The 9,853-nt window shown below is 43.3% G+C and overlaps 1 pseudogene; it reads right to left on the bottom strand.

Annotated features, from left to right (window-relative positions):
• Positions 1-1,479: 1,479 nt before the first annotated feature.
• On the bottom strand, positions 1,480-7,680 carry LOC133927719 (uncharacterized; annotated as a pseudogene).
• Between the last annotated feature and the right edge of the window lie 2,173 nt (positions 7,681-9,853).

The raw sequence follows: 9,853 nt of genomic DNA, 5'->3' as shown, positions 1-9,853 counted from the left end.
GAAAAGTCTACGACTCAAACGAGTACAAGTTTATTAATTGGACGAGTCTAGTATAAACCGGCAATTTTATTGGCATTGTTGGATGTATGCAGGTAACACAAAGTTCACACTAATATTACATTGATGCAGATTGAGAAAGGCTTCTACTGGGTGGACCAGGGATGTTTCCCCCTTCTTTGACGTGTCATTTTGCGCTTATCCTCTTCTTGCCGATGCAGGAGCGTTTCATGCCTTTGTAGTTGTTCCTCTCGCCTTTGAAGCTCAACCACCTGCCTCTTATAATGTCCTATCGAAGACAGTGTTCCTCCTCGTGCCTTTGAAGTTCCTAGGACTATCACTTGCATTCTTGTTCTCGACATTGACATTCCTGTTGGCGCTCGTGCTGTGCCTCCTGCTGCAGTCGTGCTTCTTCCATCCACTACAACAAATCTCCTATTCTGTGACCATAAGCTTCCGACACTGATTATTGAATATTTATCATGACATGAAATTTGTAATGGCCGTATGATGAAAATTTGTTTGTCACATTTCTTGCGTCTCTAATCAAATTCAGTGACGAATGAAAGCTTTTTCGTCATAGAAATTTATGACAAAATTATATCATCATTACTTTTATGACGTTATGCATTATCACTTTTAAAAAAATATCACAAGTTGGTGGCTACAGTGCTGCCACGTGAATAGCGATAATCATAAATTCTACAACCTAGTGACATGGATCTGACGTGGCAAAATGTTGTGACGACTTATGGATCTGACGTGGCAAAATGTTGTGACGAATTATGGATCTGACGTGGCAAAATGTTGTGACGAATTTTGTCATCATGATTTAGCGAAATGCCCATGTGATTGCTGAGTCTATGTTGATTGTTGAGCCCAAGTAATGTGCGCTCATCCCATTTTGAGGCCCAATTCAATTTTGACTGAACCTATTTTGAGGCCTAATTCGGTTTTTTGCTAAACCCATTTTGAGGCACAATATTTATGGGTGGGGCCTATTTTACAGATGATACTATTTTGGGCCCAATTATCAATGGGCCAAGCCCATTCTAACGTTCATAACAATTTCAAGCCCATTTCATATATGTACATATATATGAACTTAAGCCTATTTTACTTGAAAATTTTGGCCTAGTTGGCCTCCAATCCATCTTTTTTGGCCTAGTTGGTAGCTCATACATATGCATATATCAGACACATTCATAAAACACAAAATGTGCAGAGAAACATAAACTAATTTATAATACTAGTTCACATAAAAAATACTACAATTCACATTGCTCATAGATAGCTCCCAAGAAGCAAAATATAATTGTCTCTAGGACCAAAATATGACCTCCCACAGACCAAAATACAATAATAATATTAACAGACCCTAGATATAATGAAACAACCACAAGGTCACAGAATATACTGTCTCCTAGGTCTCAAAATCATGGAAATAGAAACCACAACAGTTCACCAAGAGTTGGAGCTACATCAAGCTGATAAGCAGAATCCAGAAATTTTAGGGAGTAGGTTGACCTGACCCTAACTGAAGCTTAGCAGTTGACGAAGGAGGGCATTAGTTTCTTGTGTTGTCTTATTCAAATTCTCAATCTCTTTTGACTAGTTTTCCATTGTTGTTTCTGATTCTTGTGCCTGCTTCTTCAAGGTATCCAACTATTGCTGCTGAGGATCAATTTATTGTCAAAGTTTTGCTACTCCTTGTTTCTCGGTCTCAAGTTTAGCCTGAAGCTCTTCTACCTGTGAAGAAACACCACCTTTGGACATTTTCTTGAGGTTGGCTAAAGGCCCACATTTTGAAGAAATGTACTTGATTGCAGAACTTGAGAAATAGCTTCAGTAGCATACTTTGGTTCCTGTCCATCTTGTATTGGTTCAGCTGTGATTGCTTCTATATCAGCCTAGCAATAGAAGGATTACAACTCAGACTTTCATCTTGTACTCAGATTTTTCAAGTGTACTTCATGTAGAAAAGGTAAAAGAGGAAACAAGGACTTACAATAGCTTTCTTTACTTGCTCACTAAAACCAAAATTCTTGCTGCAATGGCAGTCCTTGAAAAGATCAATCACGGTGGGCTCTACATCTTTATATTTGTCTTGCTTCTAAAATGATGTGCAACCAATTTCAAACTAATAGCTTGGAACATGATTAGGATTTCATGTGTAGTGATCACAAACATCATTATTTTAGTTTCTTACCATGACATGGGCATGTGCAATGTAGCACCAAGAGCCTGTCCGCTGTTGAAATCGGACTTTCTCATGATTCAATTGGTTTTTGATACACTTGTCCTGCAGATGATATATTTGTGTAAGATAGACTAATAAAAATACCAAATACTAAAAAATACTCCAAGGATTCAATTTTCATGAAAATACGGTACAACATTTAGAAGCAATAGTGCCATATATGCATGCGACATCCCAAGAATATGCAAACTTCATTAAACAGAAAGTGTGCAGTTTAGTAGCAAATATCTTGCTTGACCATTAATCCATACGTTTTGGTTCGTGCTAAATTCAAGTGTTCTGTAAAATGGTTTTTTGGTTGCACATTTTTTATCTGGTAGACAAACAACATTTATAACATAGGAGGAATCCAAATCCAAAACTGAGTTGAACAAGACTAATCTGAACTACATGACAATAACACATGATAGTAACATATCACAATGATAGTAACATATCGCTTGTGATGAACTAATGCCATGTAAAACAAAGGAATAATTAATAACAATGCATCGTGAAAAAAATAAATTTTCTACAACCATGTTTATTAAAGGCTGTAAAATAAATTGTTTAGGTACAAAACTGAATTGATGAAGCTATCCAGAACTGAACTGAACTGATGCATAAAACTGAGTTCACATCGCAGTTACATATGGCACTACTGATGGAAAAGAGAATGCAAAGGATACAATGAACTTTGATAGAACAAGTAAAATAGAATTTGACTTCACTTTTGGCCAAGAGTTGATATACTTACATCAATTTTTCTAATGTAGTTTGTAAGATGAGACTCATTCTTCTTATACTCCTTCCAGTGTGGAAGGATTGTTATATGCTACCTAAGTATGATCCCTCACTCTGATGCAAGCTTTGCAGCTTGCATAGGTACCTTTGGCCGTATCTTCCCTTCAGAAATATGGATTGCAATCTTAGTGAATAACCCTCTCCGTATCCTATCGAGATTTTTCCCCATTATTCTTCCCCTTTGCCCTTGTTGTGTACTGACAGTTGGTGCACCTGACAAAATTACATTCATAGAGTTAGTGTAAATCATTTAGTTGCTATTTGCAATAGTGTAAAGAATATTTGCTTTGCACAAAGGAGATACAACCACTTGCCTTCATCGCTCATCTAGATCTGGTCCTCATGTTGGGTTGGAGAATTAGTAGATACCAATTCATCGTGTGTGGCAGTAGATAGGCTTAGGGTGGACACTTCTTATGGATTTGGACTCATACCATGGAAAACTTCCTCAGTTGATGTCAATTCCCTTGTCTTCTGCCTAGTGACTCTAATAGGTTGCTCTTGTTGCTAGGTGCCACCACTCTCTTTGATGCTCTTGCTCCTCCAATAGACATGCTGCCAATCTGCTTGGAACTCTTGTTAGGTAGATCCTTAGAAGACTGTGAGGCCTCAATAGGCAGAATACAAGAAGAATTAGATCCAAATTAAACAAATTGCATAATCAAAGCTAATGAGAAATAACACTGCAACAGTGATAACACAAATTTGCACATGCAAAGAAGAATTAATACCGTATCAACTTCCTCTTGTTCAGAGTCCTCGTTCTCTTGAGAGTCATACAAAGAACTTGAATCTTCGGGACCACTACCCTTGCTCTTTCGAAATGTATTGTTAACTATTGATGCTAATGCAGTGACACCAAGTTTTTGCAACACTAGATTGTTTCTCATCATAGTTTGAGCCCTCGTTTTGTCATATTCGGTAAGTGGAGCTTCTATACATTCATAAAAAAACAAATAAGTGTAATATTGTTTGTTTGAATACATGTAGAAGCAAGTCAACTCAATGTAAGCATCCAAGTATATAGCAGTATTGTGTGTGTAGTAAGCTTTAAATACAATTTCAAGTTAATATAGCACTACTGTGTGTGTGCATCCAAGCTCTATTTGCATTTTAGTAGTATGAATAATTTCATATGCATAATCATCACTGTTTCAGTATTGAGAAGAGAATGGCACAAGTGCAGTTAATAATGATTTACACAGTAACTAATGTAAGCATGCAACAATATTGATATAAACTATTTAAGATAGAACATGCTAATTGGAGATGGTTATGGCCTAATGGCTAACTAGCTGGCGGCCTCATCGATGGGTCAAATAAATAAGCTACAAACATATGAATTTAACATTCTTCAACATGTGAACGGCCAAATCGAGCAAGCAAACAAGATTAAAAAATAAAGCAAGAATAAAAACCAACGGCCTCAGTCTTCCATCAACCTACAACCTACAAGCAATTACCTCACTGCTCCCCGCCTACTGCGCGCACCCCCCTCCCTGCCCCCTTCCCTCATAATCCCCGCCCAACTCATCCGTATCCAGCGGCTTTCCCGCCACCGGATTAATGGCCAACACCCGCTCACCTCCTCCTTCTCGGGTGGCTTCGCTGCTGCCGAAACCCCAACACCTGCTAGAGGAGGCCACCAAAACCCCAACACAAGTGCCATCCCAACCGCCCCCTCCTCCTTCGATGGTGGCTTCTTGCCCACCAGATCCATATCCACCACCTACTCGCTCGCGTCTTCCGTTGACTGATGCTTACAAAACGTGGGAAACGAAGTTTCTGCCATCTTCCGTTGAATTGGTGCCACCTTCCGCCCTAGTGCCATCGGGGTCTTGGGAGGGAGAAGGGGACGGGCAGGGAACAGTGAGGGGAATATTAGGGATGACGACAAGGGGAAGATTGGAGATGGGGTAGGGAACGGCGAGAGGAAGATTGGGGATGACAGAGAGGGGAAGATTGGGGATATTTTGCCAGTTGCCCTCAGTTGTACCAAAACACCCTTGCTGTGGTGTGGCACGTCCAGGGAAGATTTTGGGAAGGCAGGCACAAAATAGATATTTTGCATATCATTTTGGATGGCTTTTGGCGCACAAAATTTTGTAAGTGTCACGCGCACCAACTAGTTTTTGCGCTTGGGGTGCAGTGGCAGAGCGTGAAGCTATGCACTTGTAAATCGTATGAACTACGGAATTAGAGGATTAGGGATTATAAACTAGTGTTGACACTCAAATTTGTCTCGTGTCAAAATTAATGCGAACATTGGATAATCTGGTGATAGCTTGTTTTAACACATGATCATCTAGTGAGTTCAAATTAGAGTTTACTCTATGACTTTTAGTCTGGTGAATACTCCGGTGTCATCACCAGATCATCCGGTGTATAGAAGATGGAGGAGAGGAGTTGCAATGGAAGATTATGAACACCGGACAAAGAGCAAAACTTTGGTAGGTCATCGAAACATCCAGAGTTAAGAAGGACTTCCAAAAACACTTCTGAGTAATTGTACGGCGTAAACATAAATCTTTGGCACTAGCATTTTGTTCACATCAATTTATCCGGTGAGAACAAAGCTTGAAATCTAGGGTTTCTGAAGATTGCATTCACCAGATAGTCCGGTGATAGCATTTTGTTCACACCGATTTATCCGGTGTGCACATTTTGATTTGGACTAGTTTGGTTTCTATGTTCTATTCAGACTCTTTCATATTCTTGGCCGAATACAACTTGTTTATGGCACATAAACACGTCCCCTACATGGGAGGCTTGTTGGGTTGGATAATCCCGCATGTTTGTGATGTTTTGGATGAATTATTTTAGGAAATAGCTAGATACTTGGTTTAAGGACGAGATAGAGTCCACTCCTTGATGGAGAAGTCCATGCCGCCCCTCATAAATAGCTAAAGGGGTAAGGACCGATTGAAACAACACGCAATCGATCTCTTATCAATACAAGTTTTCTTTTCGTTCACCTTTTTTCCCTAATTATTTGAGGTCATAATATACTCCCCAACGCACCATAATATACTCCCCACCACTTCATGAACCTCCATTTCACCAAGGTCTTTCTAATGAAGAAGTGAGACGACGATGCAATACTTGAGCTTGGGGAGCACCATCAAGATCTTGCGAATGATGTCACCTTGAGACATTTGAGAGAGACTAAGTTGAAGCTCACTAAGAGGTCTTCCTAGCCCTAGCATTCCATTTAACTTGAATCTCACTAAGAGGTTTTCAAATCCTTCGGAAGCGACGACCCAAACTTCAGGGGAAAGAGCCTCTAGGTAGCTCACCATACGAACTTTGCAATAGGCAAAGTTCTTTCCCTTGACTTAGATACACTCCCCACATTCTTTGCCATATTCGAGTGAACACATATTACAAGTCATAGGCATTGACAAACACACATATATATACATAATAGTTCTCATAGGTCACCTCCAGAAAAGTTGATCAAGTTGAGCCAGTACAAAATCCCTCTACCTCTCCCGCGATGAGCATCGGGTCTCCACATGGACGACTGATGGCGTGTGTATATTCGGGGATGCTGGGGAGCCGATGGTGGTGGAGCGGAGGACTCGGCCATGCCTGATCGACCGTAGTGTCACCTATGCTCTAGGCTCGACAGCATGTCAAAGACATCGAAGTCTGACGCCTGAACACCACTATGGTTTGAGCCTTCCGCCTCCTCTACAGCACACTGACAAGCCACCCTCTCATGCTCATCCACAATGCACTGATGGGTCACCCTCTCGTCCTCCTCCTCTTGGGCACGCTTGCGGGATGCTGCTTCTTGCTCCTTCACAGTGCACCACTGACAGGGAAGCCTCTGATCCTCCTCCTCCTGGGCACGCTTACAGATCGCTACTTCTTGCTCCTCCTTCGCATCATGGTTGTAAGGCAATTCTATCGAAGAGTCATCTGATGGTACTAATGCAAAAAGCAGGTCAAAGCTGATGCTCTATGGTCCCACCTTCGGCCTCGCCTCCGAGGTCAAGAGGCCTAAAGTTAGCACCTGAGCACAAAGACCGGGCCAAATCAGTACAAGACACATTGCATTACTTATCCACACATACAAATAACCTGTACATGCATGAAAACCACATAAGATATCACATATCTAGCACTCTACTTCCTCTGTTCCCCTAAATATCTACCTCTTTAGCATCTGGCCCCAGAGAAGAAAGAGGCGTCGTTGTGGCGGTAGAAGGATGAACCTCGAACCTGGTACCGGAGCAAGAGCCGGAGTTGTGCTTAGCCTCGTTAGAAGTAGAAAGGGTGTCAAAGTCAGGAGACGAAGGTCTTGCAGAGGAAGCAGGTGCAGTCGCCACAACAAGATTCTTCGAAGTAGGCGCACTGACAGCAGGAGTAGGAGAAGGTGCGGTCACCACAATAGGATCCTCTGGAGCAGGTGCACTAACACCAGGAGAAGGAGTAGATGTGGTCGCAACAGGATCCTTTGGACTAGGTGCACTGACAACAGGTGCAGGAGTGGATGCGATCGCTGAGACAGAAGTAGAAGTGCAAACATCAGGAGCCATTGAGACAGAGACCTCAGGTACTAGAGCAGCAGGTGACTCGGAGCTAGAAACCACAACACCCTGCGCGGCCATCTCCTCGGCTATCTGAGCGTTCATAGCCCTAAGTGCTGATTCTGTTGAGCTAAGTACAAACTTAGGATGCTGAACTGCAGGTGTGGGACCAACTGTGGCACTCAGACCAGCAGAGTCGGTCGAGGTGTTCTCCTCAAAAGTGAGTGGAGCTGTAGACAATGGAGAGGACACCTGAGAGGTAACTGGCAGGGAAAAGGGTGCACCTGGTCGAGGCAATGGCTTTGTCTGAAGAAATGGAGACAGTGGGACCGAAGATAGGGGTGTGGGGACTGACCCGTCAACACTGGTCGGTGGTGGAGTCAAAGCTGGAGCTGGACCAGGTGCTAGCACTACAAACTGAGGTGGTGGTAATCTGATTTGCTGGTGCACATGACTGATGCAGCTGGAGAAGATTGAGAACATATTGATCATGGACTACTGAACTATGGCAAGTGATGCTTCGTGTCACTGCGTTAACTGCTTTAGCAAAGCTATCTGTCGCTCCTCTGATATGCCTATCACTCCTCCAAATGTCGGGTGTGCTCAACCTACTACTGCTGACCCTCAACCAGTCTCTGAAGAAAAGCAAAAAGCTCTAACGGCTGACTAGATGTGGCAGCAGTGACTGGAGGAGGTGGCGGTGTTGAAACTAGTGTTGTGGAGTCCGAGCCACTGGCTTCATGGTCGTGTGTGCCTTTGACAGGAGGTAGATACTCAATGTCATCACCGTCACTATCACTATGAAGATCCACATCAAAGTAAATAGGCAATTGTGCCTCTACCTCTGCAAGTGCCTAGTCCTCTTAAGAAGCTGCCTCACACTTTGCCTCAGCGAGCTGCTCTTGGGCCCGCCTCATGGCCCTCTGGCCATGACGTCTGTTTCTTGGTGCAGATGGCGTGTACGGGTAGAAATGTGTCCAGGACGACTGGTACACCTGCACATACTATAGGTGGTGAAGCTAGCTCAGAATGTAGGAGATGAAGTGAGAGTATGGCTGGTGTCGGGCCAGGGCCATCCCATCGAAGATCACGTCCTCAATCTCATAAATAAGAAAGTCCAAAATATCAAACCGATCGTGACTGAGGATGGACAGAAGAAGCCACTACTAAAGACTAGTGATGGCCTCAGCATTGCCAATCCATGGCAACAAGCTCCTCCTCAATGCCAGGAGAACCACCTTTGCCTTAGGAATAACCAAGTCAGGCGAGCGGTTCGATCCAGCACGGAGTTGCTGCTGAAAAAGTGGACACATGTGATCATCTGTAGGGAAGTTACCACCAACCAAAGCATGGCGAGGTGGGTTAGCATCCTCATAGACTATGTTGTGTAGAGACCTGTCGCTCTCCTGAACTCTAAGCATCTGACCTAGTTGGGATCTGTCGAGTCTAAACTACCGGTCATCAAACATGAACTGAATATAATCTCGGCCCTCACGAATCCAGACTGTAGCATAAAAAACTCTGACCCAATCCTCAACAAATTTGTCATGCTCTGAAAGCAAAGCAGTTAATCCAGGGAAGCGATCAAAGTATCCGTGTATGTTCACACCCCCGAGGCTCTGTGCAGACCACCCTAGTGCAATGTCTTGTTGTCAAACAACTTGATGTGCATCAACTTATATGAGGTATAGAAACTCTCCTGAACTAGAGTCCAACACCTCAGATTTGCCCGAGTATCATGACCCTGTGGAAATCACTCATCAACTGGCACAAGTAGAAGCCTCTTGATCCTCTTTGAGGTATATCCCCTCAGATCACTCAACAGGACCTCTGAGTCATCTGGTTGTGCTGCCTTCTACACCTCCTCACTTCCCTCCTCTGTAGTAGGCTCAGGTGGGCGAGCCCACTTCCGGCTAGACTGGTGACTGGAAGAAGGAGAAGTCAACCCACCCCGTGTACGCACATGGCTAGAACGACAAGGAGCTAAGGGAGGTGTCTAACCCTCTGACTGTTGTGTACTCCCCCTGGATCTTTGGCTCCTCTAAACATTAGTTGTGGCTGTAGGAGTCACCTGAGACTCTCAAATCCGAAAGGCACCACCACCCAGTGCATGTGCCTTTGTTTTCCTTGCCTTAGGCACCTCAATGTCCTTTCCCTTTCTCTTTCACGGATCATGAACCATCTGCAGGAGATACGGTAGAAGGTTGAGAAAAATAGGTGAGACCTAGTACACATATATGAAATGTAACTAAGGATAAGTATGAGACACAATTGAGCA

This window comes from Phragmites australis, chromosome 8, assembly GCF_958298935.1.
Source record: "Phragmites australis chromosome 8, lpPhrAust1.1, whole genome shotgun sequence".
NCBI lineage: Eukaryota > Viridiplantae > Streptophyta > Magnoliopsida > Poales > Poaceae > Phragmites > Phragmites australis.
Note: the sequence above shows the minus strand (reverse complement) of the source record. Positions and strands in the feature narration are given on the sequence as shown.